Source organism: Capsicum annuum, chromosome 3 (assembly GCF_002878395.1).
Source record: "Capsicum annuum cultivar UCD-10X-F1 chromosome 3, UCD10Xv1.1, whole genome shotgun sequence".
In the NCBI taxonomy this organism is placed as follows: Eukaryota; Viridiplantae; Streptophyta; class Magnoliopsida; order Solanales; family Solanaceae; genus Capsicum; species Capsicum annuum.
Window position 1 is genome coordinate 140,979,916 of NC_061113.1, and position 16,906 is coordinate 140,996,821.

Sequence of the window (16,906 nt, forward strand, 5' to 3'; positions counted from 1 at the left end):
TGTTAACCGTCGCTAAAAAGTTTGTTGCCATAGGAGTAATTTACAATAGTGATATGTAAAGATAATACTTTTAGACTTGAAATTGACTTCTTGGACTCCATGGGTGAAAAAGGTCCATGGATGGACATTTAACATACCTTAATTGAAGAATTCGTGAGGGTTCTTGATGATTTTCTTGAATCTTGAAGAGCTAAGGTTTGTTCTTCAGAGAGAATGACTTTCAATTTAGAGAATTTGAGTAAAAGAAGACAAAATATGTTATTTGGGGATTTAATCTCGTGTTATGGATCTATTGGGTGAAGGGAAAATGACATATTTGTCCGAAAAAATGTGAAAAAAAAAAAAAAAAAAAGTGCATGGACCAGACCGGGTAGGGCCACGAGCTCCCCAGCACCGGACTGGGCAGGGTGTCGTGGGCTAATCGCCCTCCACTGCTATTTTGGAAGTCCAAACATGCCCATACGCTTGTCCAAAAATTTTGAAACTCACCCGAGATGTACTATTGACTTTCCTGGTCATGAATCATCTTAAAAACTAACTCTCCATTGCTGGGAAGGTCGAAAATTAATTCATCAAAGTTTGAGGGCTTTAGAATTGACAAGTCTTTGATCCCTTTTCACATGCAAAAGTGAGCTGAAATAAGCTTAGGATCTTATGGGTCTTACAATCTTGAAAAGGGTACTATAAAATTATTTTCTACAACAAACGAAAGATTAAAAATAAATTATAAATTACACAATGCACATATCTATAATGATGGGATTTGTTTCATAAATGACTTTATAATAACCAAAGATATAAATGAAGAAATAATTTTAGGTCTACCTTTTATAAATCAAATAAAACCTTATACTGCCGAATTAGATGACATCCACACCAATATTCTTGAAAAAAAGATTATTTTTCCTTATCTAAATAGTTTATCAAAAGAAGAAAGTGACCTTATAAAAATTAAAACGGTCTTTAAGATCAATCTAATTTCACAACAGATAAATTATTAAAAGATGTAAAAATTAAAATAATTGAATCCTCTTTAAAACTCCCAGAAATAGAAGCAAAATGTAAAATTCTACAAGAAGTCATATAGCGAGAGGTTTGCTCAGATTTTCCTAATGTCTTTTGGGAAAGAAAAAGGCACATAGTCGAATTATTCTATATTGAGGGATTTGATGAAAGGATTATTCCAACAAAAGCAAGACCCATTCAAATGAATTATGAACTGATGGAATATTGTAATAAGGAAATTAACGATTTATTAGATTAAAAAATCATTAGACCTTCCAAATCGCCTTGAAGTAGTTCAACCTTTTATGTCAATAATAATGCTAAAAAGGAAAGAGGTGCTCCAGGACTAGTTATCAATTATAAGCCTCTTAATAAAGTATTAAAATGGATTAGGTACCCGTTACCTAATAAACGTGACTTCTTAAAAGAACTTATAAAGCTAATATTTATAGCAAGTTTGATATGAAATTGAGATTTTGGCAAATACAAATTACAGAAAAAGATAAATATAAAGCAGTTTTCAATGTTTCTTTTGAACAATATGAATGACATGTAATGCCTTTTGGACTAAAAAAAATGCTTCATCTGAATTTCAGAACATTATGAATAATATATTCAATCAATATATTCGTATATCTATTGTTTACATAGATGATGTTTTAATATTTTCCAAAGATATCAACCAACACTTTAAACATCTCCAAACCTTTTTAAAAATTGCCATATAAAATGGACTAATAGTTAGTGCTAAAAAGATTAAATTATTCCAAACCTCTATTAGATTTCTTGGTCATGATTTATATCAAGGAACTTATAAACCCTTCTGTAGAGCCATAAAATTTTCCTCTAAGTTTCCAAATGAATTAACTGATAAAACTCAGCTTCAAATATTCTTAGGAAGTCTCAACTATGTTGTAGATTTTATTCCTAATATTAGACAAGTTTGTAAACCCCTTTATCAGTGTCTTAAGAAAAATCTAATACCTTGGGAAATAGAGCACACTAATACAGTTCAAAAAATTAAATCAATAGTTCAAAATCTTACATGTCTAGGGATACTGCATCCAGAGACTTTTATGATTATAGAAATTGATGCCTCAAACATAGGATATGGAGGCATCCTTAAATAAAGGATTTTCATAGAGTCTACTGAACAATTAGTAAGATTCACGTCAGGAATCTAGACTGATACTCAAAAGAATTATAATACTATTAAAAAGAAAATTTTGACTATAGTACTATGTATTACTAAATTTCAAGATGATTTAATAAACAAAGAATTTTTACTAAGAGTAGATTGCAAAGCAGCCAAAGATGTTTTACAAAAAGATGTTAAAAGATTAATTTCTAAACAGATATTTGCCAAATGGCAAGCTTTATTATCAAGTTTTGATTTTTAAATAGAATTTATAACAGGAGAAAACAATTATCTCCTAGATATTTAGATTAGAGAATTTCTTCAGGAAAAAAATGAGGAGACCCGGAAAACTCGAAATGAAGACGAGACCTCCATATCGGCTTTTTCGACCAGAAAGGAAAATGAAAAAACCCTTCAACGAAGAAGATAAAAAGTTAGAAACTATATTTTCAGTCCTATCAGAATTCCCATCCCTGCCAGATACATACGTACAAGCAGTCTCCCCAATCATACCACAGAGGAAAGAAGAACAAAGTATTCCTGATAAAAGGCAATTTGAGATAATAGATCTATAGGTACTACCAATAAGAGCACTTGATAAAAAATACAAAGTTACAAGTGGTTAAAGCCTTGATATACAAAGTAAGGCAAATAATCCCCTCGAGACCCGAAAAATTAGTGTGTTCATCATTTTAACTGAATATCTCTACACTACTAGAGAATATTGAGTCCCTTCGCTAGTTATTATTCAAATAAATTTTATCAATAGAAATGTTTTAACCAAGAAGCATATTTTACAAAATTAATAGCATCGCCAATTTTTAAAATCTATAAGATGAATATGAATTCATCTACTAGTAAAGTTTTTGTTCTCTTATATTATACTAAAACCCTATTTGGTCCTTTACTGTAATTTGCAATAAAAAGATTTAATGAATATTTACCTTTGAATAAAAATGCAAAATATTAGGTAAAATATCTCTACATTATCACAAAATATTAAATGGTTTACATGTATTATTATTAGTCTGTTTTAAATATTTTATGATAAACCCCATCAAATAAATCTATATCTGGTTCTTTCTCATGGAAAGAATCTCGCCTTCAAAGCAAGATAATGGAGTTAATAGATACTACAATATCTGTTCAGGAAAGAAAAAGACCCAACATCTCTTCTACATTCAACAAAGGACAGGCACCATAAAACACATGACACTACAGGACAAAGAAGCACAAGACACAACAAATGGTGGACCCCATGGAATCCACCCAAAAAATCATGTCACTTCAAGACAAAGGTACACAAGTCTTTATGTCACAAAGGACAAATACATATAAGACAACATGGTAGACCCTTCAAAGGCAAAAATCCCTTCAAAAATATTTAAAAGATACAGTTTTTCAAAAGTCATCAAAGGCAAGAATCAACTATTGTAAGACACTGTATGATCGCAGCTCATTTCAACTTATTCTTGCATGTTAAAGGGGTTCAAGACTTAGAAAATTTCACTAAGTATTAAGACTTAGTTATTTTCAAAGCCCCTTAAACTTTGATGATTTTAGTTTCAACCTTTTATGCTATAGAATGTCGATCTTAAGGTTGATTTGTGATTGGGGATATCAAAGGAACATCCCCGGTAAGTTTCAGAATTTTTAGATAAGGTTTATACCATGTTTGGATGACTGAAATAGTAAGGCATCACGATAGAGCCACGCCGCAATGGGTAGTTGACACATGCTTAGGGTCACTCCATATTGGCTGGTTGACCCACCAGGGGTCGTGCCGCGTTGGCTTCTTGACCCAGCCAAGGGTCACACCACATTGGCTGCTTGACCCTGCTAGGGGTCATGCCGAGTTGGGTGGCCTTCTCCATCTTCTTAAGTCCTTTTCATTAAGGTCATTTAGGTCAATTTCCTCCCACCCTAACTCGTCTATAACAAAAGATTTAAGGTCCCTAAGTGCATTATTTTCTCAAATTTTTCACAAATCCTCTCAAGAGAAAGCAATCCTCTCTTAAAAACAAACCCTAGCCTCTTCAAGATTTAAGCTCAAACTTTAAGAAATCACTAAGAACCTTTACGAATTCTTCAATTAAGGTATGTTAGATGTTCATCCATAGGCCCCTTTCACCCATGGAGTCCAAGAACCTATTTTTACATTTTAAATTATGAATATAAATGTTTACTATGAGTTATTTTCGTGAAGCTTTTATGAATATCAATTATACATGATTTTTGCAAGTGCTTTTAGTTGGAAAGTAGTCGTTACATATTTGAAGCATGAAATTCCATGTTAAAATCCCAATATATGGTTTTAGTGTTGTGATTATGTTATTCCTACATGTTTCAATCATCCCTATGCCTAAGTACATGAATTTCAAGTGTTTGATGAAATGCCTAAATGGTTGGATTTTGAAAAAATGACTACTATTTATGCTTTGAAGGTTTAGTATGTTTCTACTGTTAATGTTATTAAGTCCTAAGGGTTAAGAATACCTAAAAACTTAACTGTTTATTTAGTCTAGGTATTTTCATAATGGTTTTAGATATATTAGAGTATTATCAATTCAGTCAGTTAGCATGATCAATTAGAATTAGACCAGTTCAGTAATCTAAGTTAGTTCAGTTAGGATGAGGATTTAGCACCGAGCAAACCTAGGGATGGGGGCTAACCTATAAGTTAAGGGTGTGACCTTTAGTAGTAGTCCTTGTATTCCAGAACTACTTAACCAACGTAGGTTGAGATGTTAACATCCCAGTTGAGGGTTAACATATATCTCACTAGAGCACCTTCCAGTAAAGGGTGACTCTTTAGTCCTTCGAGACTTCACTTTAGTGGATCCGCGCAGCCAGTGTTAGTACTCGTGTCATGGTACTGATACCCTTCCAACTGGGGTCACATGTTGGACCTTAATTTGCTTATATTAGGGAATGTTGGTTAGACGATAGCTCCCATAGTCTCAGTGTAACCTCAGTTCAAAAATCAGTTTAGGTTTGCCTGAAAGAGTATTCTCTTAAGTTTACTCGGCTAGCTAGGTATGCTCGTAATGTGGTATTTGATGACAGGTCTAGGATAAGTAATTTTGTTTCTGGGGTAGCTGATAGAGTGGTCAAGAAGTATAGGACTGCGGTGTCTATTAAGGAGATAGACTTGTCTTGGTTGATGGTCCATGCTTAACAGATTGAGAAGCAAGAATTTAAGAAAAAAAAAAAGAGAGAAAATAAGAGAACCAGAATAAGTAGCTTTAGTTTTGCTTAGCCGAGGTCATAGGGTAGTAACCGTCTTCAATTCTATTAGAAATCTTCAGCTAGTGCACTAGTGCTAAAGTTCAGTAATGATAATTGGGTTAGGGCACCAGGCTCTAACTTCCAGGGTAGTGTGAAAAGTGGTCGTACAAATCCTCTTTGCCAGAAATATGGTAAAAACAGTCGTCCATAATGTGAACAGGGTATGTGTAGAGCTGGCAGTGATGTATACTTTGGATGTGGCAATCTAGCCCATAGTGTCAGGGATTGCCCAAATATTGGTCAATAGGGTCAGTCTAGTCGTCCCTCGATTACATCCGGTCACCCAAATCAATAGGGTGTCGCTTCCAGTGCAACCGGTGGGAGGCGCCCAAACAGAATGTATGTACTTTAGTCCCGATAGGATCAGGAAATTTCTCCTTATATGGTTACTGGTACGTTACAGGTCTTTTATTTACATGTTTATATTTTGTTAAATCCTGGAGCTTCTATTTATTTTGTAACTTCCTACATAGTTATTAATTTTTGTGACAGTCCTAAGACTTTAGCAGAACTCTTCTCAGTTTTCACCCTAGTAGGTGTCTCTATTATATCCAGGCAGGTATAAAGGAACTGTCCAGTCACAATATCCCAGAAAGTTACCTCAGTTTATCTTATGGAGTTAAAGATGACTTATTTTAATATCATTCTTTGCATAGGTTGGCTCCACTCATGCTATGCTTTAGTTGATTGTAGAAACAGAGTTGTTCATTTTCAATTTTTGAATAAACTAGTCCTTGAAAAGAGGGGTAGTACTTTAGCACTTAGAGTTCATCTTGTTACGTACCTTAGAACGAGAAAAACGATATTCAAGTAGTGTTTTTACCATCTTGTTCGAGTCAAAGACTCTAGTTTAGAAAATTTTAGTCTTGAGTTAGTCTCAGCAGTAAGGGAATTTCCAGATATGTTCCTTGAAGATCTTCCCAAAGTTTCTCTTGAAAGGGAGATTGACTTCAAAATAGACCTTCTTCCAGATACCCAACCTATATCTATTCTGCCCTATAGAATGACTTCAGCTAAGCTCAAAGAGATGAAAAGACAGTTAAAAGATCTTTTTTATAAGGGTTTTATCAGATCAAGTATTTCCCCGTGGGGTACTCCTATCCTTTTCGTGTGAAAGAAAGGCGGTTCTCTTAGAATATGTATAGATTACCGTCAGTTGAACAAAGTTACCATCAAGAATAAGTATCCACTCCACAAAATTAATGACTTGTTCGAATAACTTCAGGGTGCCAGTTACTTTTGTAAGATAGACCTCAGATCCAACTATTATCAGCTCAGAGTCATCGAATGTGACATTTGAAAAACAGCTTTCAGAACTTGGTATGGTCACTTTGAATTTCTAGTTATGTTCTTTGGTCTAACGAATGCCCCATCAACTTTCATTGACTTGATGAATAGAGTATTCAAGCATTACTTGGACTTGTTCATCATAGTTTTCATAGACATCATCCTTAGCTATTTTCGTAATGAGACTGATCATATAGACCACCTCAGAATAGTATTGTAAACTCTTAGATCCCATCAGTTGTTCGCCAAGTTCAGTAAGTGCAAGTTCTGGCTAAGATCAGTAGCTTTTCTTGGACATATTATTTCTAGTGATGACATTAGAGTTGACCCTTAAAAGAATAAAGCAGTAGGAAACTAGCGCAGACCCATCTCTCCATCAGATATCAGGAGTTTCTTGGGTTTGGATGGCTATTACAAATGGTTTGTGAAAGGTTTTCATCTACTGCATCCCCCATGTCTAGATTGACTCAAAAAAAAGTCAAGTTTCAATGGTCAGATTCCTGTGAGAAGAGTTTTCAGGAGTTAAAGACTCTACTACCTCTGCCCCAATTTTGACCTTGCCTGATGGTTTAGATGGATTTATTGTTTACTATAATGCTTCTAGAGTTTTTTTTGGGTTTTATGATGTAGATAGGTAAGGTCATAGCCTATTCCTCTAGACAGCTTAATCCCTATGAAAAGAATTATCCTACCCATGATCTTGAGTTAGCAGCTGTTGTGTTTGCCTTGAAAATTTGGAGGCATTATTTGTATAGGTACATGCTAATCTGTTCATAGACCATAAAAGTTTGCAGTATGTGTTTTCGTAGAGAAAGTTAAATCTCTATCAGAGATGGTGGTTGGAATTATTAAAAGACTATGATATGAGTATTTTGTATCATCCGGGCAAAGCCAATATAGTGGCAGATACCCTTAGTAGATTATCCATGGGTAGTGTGGCTCATGCTGAAAATGATAAGAAGAAGTTGGTTCAGGAGGTTCATCAGTTGGCTAGGTTAGGCATTCATTTGGTTGACTCAGCTGGGGGTAGTGTATGGGTACAGTTCGAAATCTTCTCTAGTTGCTGAAGTAAAAGAGAAGAAAGACAGGGACCAGTCTAGTTAAGTTGAAGGAGTCAGTAAGAGATCAGAAAGTAGATATTTTCTCCAAAATGAGAGATGGTGTGTTGCATTACCAGGGTAGACTGTGTATGCTGTGTGTTGACGATTTGAGATAGCAAATTCTTGTAGAAGTACATGGTACGCGTTACTCTATTCACCCAGGAGCCACTAAGATGTACCGTGATTTGAGAGAAGTCTATTGGTGGAGTGGTATGAAGAGAGATATTGCAGAGTTTAAAGCCAAGTGTGCTAATTATCAATAGGTTAAGGTTAAGCACCAAAGGCCTAATGGTAGTATGTAGGAGTTCAGAATTCCTACTTTGAAGTACGAGGAGGTGAACATGGATTTTGTGATAGGGTTGCCTCATTTACGTTGCCAGTATGATTCGATATGGGTTATTGTAGATAGAATGACCAAAGTAGCTTATTTCTTGTCAGTCCATACTTCTTATTTAGTAGAGGATTATGCCAAGCCTTATATTAGAGAGTTGGTCAGGTTGCATGGACTCCCATTGTCCATCATTTCAGATAGAGGTACTCATTTACCTCTCACTTTTAAAAACCATTTTAGAAGGGTCTTGGAACCCAAGTTCATCTCAGTACAACCTTTCACTCTCAGACTGCTGGTCTGGCAGAGATGGCCATTCAAACCTTAGAGAACATATTGAGGGTGTGTGTTATCGACTTTAAGAGTAGTTAGGAAGATCACTTGCCTTTGATCAAGTTTTCCTACAATAACAGTTATCATTCCAGTATACAAATAGCTCTGTTTGGGGCTATCTATGAAAGAAGATGTAGATCTTTCATTGGTTGGTTTGAGGTAGGTGAAACTGTGTTGATAGGACCTGATTCTGTGCTTGATGCATTAAAGAAAGTTCAATTGATCAGGTAGATGCTTAAGACAACCTAAAGTCATCAGAAATCCTATACAAATGTGAGGAGAAGAGATCTTGAGTTTGAGGTTGGCTACTCAGTCTATTTGAGAATCTCTTCCATGAAGGGAGTGAAGAGGTTTGGCAAAAAGGGGAATCTTAATCACTGATATGTTGGCGCTTATAGGATCTTGAGTTGTTATGGAAAGTAGCATATGAGCTTAAGTTAGGCAGATTTGGCATCAGTGCATCTAGTCTTCCACGTGTCCTTGTTTAAGAAGTGTATTGGTGACCCAACTATTATTGTTCCTTTAGAAGGTACAAATGTTCGGGATAGCTTTTCTTATGAAGAAACTCTAGTCGAGATCCTAGATCATCAGATTCGTCGATTTAAGAGCAAAAAAGTTCATCTTGGTCAAAGTTCTTTGGTGAAATCAATCTATTGAGGGAGCTGCTTGGGAAGCTGAAGTAGAAATGTGAACCAAGTACCCTCATTTTTTCTCCGCAAACTCAGACTCAGCATAAGGTAATATTTTTCTATAGATTATCTATTTTCCAGTCTCAGTTCCATCCATATGATCATTTTTATGTCATTGTATGCATTCATGAATCAATTCAGTCAGTCACCATGTTTCAGACTCGGCCATGTAATCATGTTTTTAGTTATGCATATTTAGCCTTTAATATTAGTACCTTAGTATTCTTAGCTTAATCAATCTCATTTGAGGATGAATGTTCCCAAGGGGGAGTTATTATAAGACCCCGTATGATCCTAGCTTATTTCATCTTACTATTGCATGTTAAAGGGGTTCAAGACTTTTGAAAATTTCACAAAATGTTAAGACTTAGTTATTTCCAAAGCCCCTTAAACTTTGATGGTTTTAGTTTCGACCTTCTTGATCGTAGAATGTTGATCTTAAGGTTGATTCATAATTAGGGAGGTCAAAGGAACATCCCGAGAAAGTTTTAAAATTTTTAGACGAGGTTTAGACCGTGTTTTGATGACCAAAATAGTAGGGCATCGCGATGAAGCCACGCTGCGATGGGTAGTTGACCCACGCCTAGGGTCGCACCACGTTAGCTGCTTGACCCAGCCAGGGGTCGCACTGCATTGACTTCTTGACCAAGCTAGGGGTCGTGCAGTATTAGGTGGCCTCCTCCAGCTTCTTAAATCCTTGTCATTAAGGGTATTTAGGTCAATTTTCCCCCACCCAAACTCATCTATAGCCCAAGATTTAGGGTCTCTAGGTGCATTATTTTCCCAATTATTCACAAATACTCTCAAGAGAAAGCAATCTACTCTCAAGAACAAACCCTAGCATCTTCAAAATTCAAGCTCAAACTTTAAGAAATCACCAAGAACCTTCATGAATTCTTCAATTAAGGTATGCTAGATGTTCATCCATAGGACCTTTTCTCCCTTGGATTCCAAGACCTATTTTTACATTTTAAATAATGAATTTACATATTTATAATGAGTTATTTTCATAAAGCTTTTATGAATTTCGATTGTACATGATGTTTGCAAGTGATTTTAGTTGGAAAGTAGCCCTTATATGTTTGAAGCATGAAATTCCATGTTAAATCCCTAATGTTTGGTTTTAGTGTTGTGATTATGTTATTTTCACATGTTTCAATCATCCCCATGCCTAAGGTCAGGAATTTTAAGTGTTTGATGAAATGCCTAAATGGTTGGATTTTGAATAATGACTACTTTTTATTCTTTGAAGCTTTAGTATATTTTGACTGTTAATGTTATTGGGTCTTGGGGGTTCTGAATACCCAAAAACTTAGTTGTTTACTTAGCCTCAGTATTTTCAGAATAGTTTCAGGTATATTAGAGTCTTATCAGTTGAGTCAGTTATCATGATCAATTAAAATTAGACTAGTTCAGTAATTTGAGTTAGTTTAGTTGGGGGTAGGATTTAGCACCGAGCGAACCCAAGGACGGGGGCTCACCTACTAGTTGAGGGTGTGACCTTTAGTAGCAGTCCCTGCATTTCAAAACTATGTAGCCGGCATAGGTTAGATGTTAACTTGCCAGTTGAGGATTGATATATATCTCACTAGAGCACCTGGCAGTAGAGTGTCACTCTTTAGTCCTTCAGGACTTCACTTTAGTGGATCCATGTAGACAGTGTTAGTACCCATGGCACGGTACTGACACACTTCTAACTGGGGCCATAAGTTGAACCTCAATTGTCTCATATTGGGGCATATCAGTTAAATGATAGCTCCCACAGTCTCATTCTAGCCTCAGTTCAGAAGTCAATTCAGATTTTCTTGACTATAACATACAGTTTATCAGTTAAATCGGTACTCAGATGTCAGTATTTCACTTTACAGACTATTACAGTATCATGTTATATGCTTGGTCATGCATTCTTAGATTTTACAACCTTCATGCTTATTATGCATCAGTTATCTCTTATTATCCATTCACTCAGTTATTATTTATGCATATGAGCCCATGCATGTCACCCTAACCTCATTTAGCACACCCCTACATTCTAGGTACTGATAGTATACTTGTTTCTTACACTATGATGTCTTATATCATAGTTTTGAACGCTCAGGTTCCCGACCATACTTAGATATTCCAACACATCAGCAGCAGTAGCAGTGGTGAGTCCTCATATTTCGAGGATCAATTATGTTTATTTTAGTATTTTACTTCAGTTAGACAGATGGAGTTAGTTGGGGCCTATCCCTTTAACTCTTATTCAGTCAGTTTAGAGGCTTTCAGATACTTTTAAACAGTTTAGTCAGTTTTGTCATTATTTTACCAGTTTTTAGACGGTTGTTTTCAGACACTTGTTTCCATGTTTATGATCTTAGATATATTTTTATTTAAAACCTTATGTCATATATAGTTGTTTTCACATATGTTTATTACCCGTATATTATTCAGTGCTCACAGCAGGTACCAACTCATAGGTTAGCTTGTGGTCACTTGTGATTGTAAGCACCGTATGGCGTCCAGGGTGTGCTCCTGTGGCTTTACAACTATTCAATGGATATATATTCATCAGCTACCGGACAGGTGTAAAGTAAATAACATGTATTAGTATATTGATAGATGTAAAATAGATAGAGTTTATAGGATATGAGTTAGTACTTTTGAAGCCTCTTTAAAGGCTTTCAATTTGTAAAAGTAGAGTATTATGAAATTTCCACAATTTAGAAAAACTCTCAACCATTGTCCTATATTTCCCATCTCTCCTCTGTAAAGTTCTCTCATTTCCTATACCAGTAAAAAGTTTTTTGTAAGTATAAATTTCTCGATTTTTCTACTGTTTTAATTAATTTTGCTTTACATTTATTTTGTTCTTATTTTGTTGTTTTAAAGTTAGTTTTATACTTTAAACTACTTTTAAAGTATAAATTACTTTAATTACTTTAAACGATTATTTTGCTCCCCATTTTCTAGATCCGTTCTTCAAAATATGTTAAAACATCATCTATGTAAACTATAGATATATGACTATATTGATTGAATATATTATTCATAATGTTCTGAAATTCAGATGGAGTATTTTTTAGTCCTCCATTCATATTGTCCAAAAGGAACATAGAAGGTCATTTTATATTTATCTTTTTCTGCAATTTGTATTTGCCAAAATCCTAATTTCATATCAAGCTTGCTATAAATATTAGCTTTATAAGTTCTTTTAAGAAGGTCACATTTGTTATGTATCGGGTACCAAATCTATTTTAATACTTTATTAAGAGGCGTATAATTGATAACTAGTCTTGGGGCACCTCTTTCCTTTTCAGCACTATTATTGACATAAAAGGCTGAACAACTTCAAGGTGATTTGGACGGTCTAATAATTTTTTTATAAAATAAATCATTAATTTCCTTTTTACAGTATTCCATTAATTCATGGTTCATTTGAATGGGTCTTGCTTTTGTTGGAATAATCCTTTCGTCAAATCCCTCAATATAGGGTAATTCGACTAGGTGCTTTCTTCTATCCCAAAAAGCATTAGGAAAATTCGAGCAAACCGCTCGCTCTATGACTTCTTGTAAATTTTTAATTTTTTTTTCTATTTCTGGGATTTTTAAAGAAGATTCAATTCTTTTAATTTTTATTTCATTTTTTAAATAATTTATCTATTGTGAAACTAGATTGATTTTAAAGATCGTTTTATTTTTTATAAGGTCACTTTCTTCTTTTGATAAACTATTTAATAAGGAAAATAATGTTTTTTTCCAGAATAGTTATACGCATTTCGTCTAATTCGGCAGTATAAGGTTTTATTTGATTTATAAAAGGTAGATCTAAAATTATTTCTTCATTTCTATCTTTGTTTATTACAAAGTCATGAAATAAATTTCATCATTACAGATGTGTGCATTGTGCAATTTATAATTTATTTTTAATTTTTCGCCTTTTATAGGAAATAATTTTGTAGTACCCTTTCAGGGTACTTAGTGGGGATCATTCCTTCAATGATGCAGTTTCCATTAGCTCTTATATCCAATAATGCCACTTTGAGGATTGTGTAATTTTTATTTATAACTAATGTAATGGGTATATGGTAACTTTGGGTTTTATCTTTTGTAATTTTGTCAATTTTTGAATGATTTATAGAGACTTAATATATTTATTATTTATTTTTATTTTTGATGTTTCTCCAAGCTCTAATTGACAGAGTTAAGATTTTTTATTATAAGTTAAATTGTCAGTAAATGATTTATTGCTAAATTCCTGCTCAAATTTTTTAGCTTTCCTTTTTAAGTATTGTAACTCTATTTGAAGGTCTTGCGTAGTTATTTCTGATCTTTGTTCTTTATTTTAAATATCTCTCATATTAGAGGGTTTAAATATTTCTTTATCAAAATGTTGGTTAAGAACAATATTTTTTAAGGCTATTAATTATTTTTTCTTGAGGAAAGGATCTTCTAAATGATTGATAATATCAAATAATACTTCTTTCTCCTTGTTACTATTGGTGATCAAATTGATATAATGATTATTGCAAATGCAACTTGAACAGGTGCATTTATAATAATTAGCTATTTTATTACTACAAACGTTATTAATATTTTATTTTGGAGAGGAATTATCTTCATTTTCTTTGATAATGTCATTGGTGATGTTTAATTCAGATTTTAATTTTTCATTATTTTTTTCTAAAATATCGTCTATTATTTCAAATTTAGGAAATTAATCTTTTGAGAATTTTGGTAATTTAAAAATTGGATGAGTTTCTAAATTTTTATCATAATGAGAAGAACTTGATTTATCTTTAAAAGTTGATTTATTCTCGGCTTCGAGAATCTGTTTAGAAACTACATGTAATAATTGATTTGTATAATTATTTTGTTGGAGTATCTTATTTATATTCTTATTAGTAGGATCACCTATATCTAATTTAAGAGATGAGACAGTAACAATTCTACCCTTTACTGGTAGGCTAATTTCTTCTAACGGAGGAATTGTTGATTCTACAACTTTATTACTAGTAGTATACCATTTATTAACAATCATATTTAATGATTCATTTTGATCATCTAATTTTCCTGTAATTTCAAACCATTTAAAAAAATTCAATATTACATCTTAATCTTTTCATAGCATTGCACTATTTTCTCTAAAAGATTATCTTTCTGTTAATGAATATCTTTGTTTATATCATTTCCCTTTTAATAGAATTTTTTGGGCTAGTCCATAATTTATCTAATTATTCAAAGTCAAGTTCAAGTATTACATCTGACCTAATCATGCATAGAGAATTTATTACTCCTATTATTTCACTAGCAATGAGACATTGATTTTTTAGTTTTTAATTTTGTAGATTTATATTGTACTTTGGGAATTCTTTTTGAGAAATCTACTCCTTTTAATTTTCTTTCAATATCTTCTAAAATTACTTCCCTTTCTTCTATAGATTTGGAGACTGATGGTCTAGAAAAGGACATCCTTCTACTTGAAGATGCTTGGTTAAAGGACTAGATCTTAGAAATTTTAAATCTATAGATCCATCTGGATATTGTATAACTTATTCAATGTTTGAATTTTCTTCTTCAATTTCTGGCTTTTTTATAGAGTTGAAATGTCAGTTATATTTTATTAATACATCATCCCGTTTTATAATTTTTGGGACAAAGATATTATTATGATTATGATTAGCTTCCATAAGCATGGTAACTCCTTTATTACTAATGATTTTAGCCTTAGGGGCTAAGGTTATTTTCATTAATCTATAATATACTCTATATATTATTTCTATTTCTCTTGTGTTTACTTTACTTTTCATGTTTTTTGTTTTAACATTTAATGTTAATGTATCAATAACATTTTGATCATTAATATCTATAGAAAAATTAGAATAACAATTAAAGTATACCAGGTCATTAGAGAGGTTACTTTGTAATAATGCTAATAACGAATCATCAAAATTAAATAACCTATTATCTCTTAAAAGTAGACATAGAGGAATATCTAAACCTAATCTATATAATGGTTTAACTGTTATTTGGACAAGAACTATGCGAAGGAACTTCTAATTTTTTCTATATCTATTAATATCTTCAACTGCTAATAATTTAATAGTCCCAATATTTCTATTAATTGTAATAGTAGATACCGAAGTTTTAATATTATAATTTTTTACAAAATCAAAGTGTCCAGTCTTATAGACTCTATTAAAACTTTCTTTTGGAATATTCCAATTCTGTAAATCACTTTCTATTTTAGATATTTTATTAGAGATAGCAAAAATATTAACACTATTTATTACGTTTTAGTTGGTCTGAGTATTCATAAGGATTTTTGTTGATGAGAGAGAAAACACTATCTTAGGACCAAAATCTACATTAGATGTTCATTCTACAATAATTATTTTTGAGTGCAGTAATTACTAATTTTCTTCTTCTAAAATTCCTTTATTTATTCCTATAGGCTTGGCGATGGAAACACCCTCCGGGTCCGACTCTATTTTTCACACACTCAGAGCTAATCCAATGAAAAATTCTCAGTTTGTCAACGTCTAAACCACTATTAAATGGCAATCCAACTTAAGTAATAAAACTAACAACATAAAGGAAGAACAACAGTAATTACTAACCAAAAAAATGATAATTCCAAGAGTAACACTAATTTCGGCCGGCTCTAGGATAGTGTAACGCTCTAGCCTCTCCTACTCATACTCACACTCCTTCCTGGGCAACTTGTCTCTGATACCATTTGGGGGACAGATCGGGAAAACGGGGAGCAAAATAACAATTTAAAGTAATTAAAGTAATTTATACTTTAAAAGTAGTTTAAAGTATAAAACTAACTTTAAAACAACAAAATAAGAAAAAAATAAATGTAAAGCAAAATTAATTAAAATAGTAGAGAAATAGAGAAATTTGTACTTATAAAAAACTTTTTATTGATATAGGAAATGAGAGAACTTTACAGAGGGGAGATGGAAAATATGGGAGAATGGTAGTGAGTTTTTCTGAGTTAAAAATTTCAGATTCTCTCTCTGATTACAAGTTGAAATCCTTAAATAGGCCTCAGAAGTGTTGACTAATATTTAACAAAAACTATCTATTTTACAACTGTCCGTATACTAAGCTATTTACTCTACACCTGAGTAGCTAATGACAATTCATTTGTTCTGCACGTGTCTTTGACTACTTTTTCATGCTTATCTTGAACTTGTCTTTTGATGACGTTAAGAGGATTTTGGATTTTTCTTCCTTGAAGATTTATGCCACTTGTCTTTTAGTTTTCATTTTGTTTGTGGGGTCCATTAAGTAGATTTTCAAACTTTTGAAGGGGTGCGGGCACCTTTCTTTCAGTTGAGAAAGTATGCCTGTTCTATTCCTTATGGATCCAGCATGTCTCTGTTGCTCGGTTCGCTGGCATATGAGGAAGAAGTATCTAATAACTCCATTATCTTTTTTTGAATGATTCTCATTATCTAGATTTGACAAGGCTTCTTTAAGTCTTCTTTTTAATTCTTCCTTGGAGAGGTGTGAATCCTTCTGTGAGGATGAACTTGTTGTTGGCTTCTGTGATGGACTCCATCCTTTAATCCTAATGTTTTGCTTAAGTATTTGATCCTTTCAATTTCATAAATACCAAAGGACCAATAGATAATTTATGAAATTCTTTTAACGATAAAAAATTTACACCATTTTACATTTTTTGATAGTGTAGAACTATTCTGCTCTACCTGAAACTTTTCAGATTGCTTTTGAAACTGTGTTAACA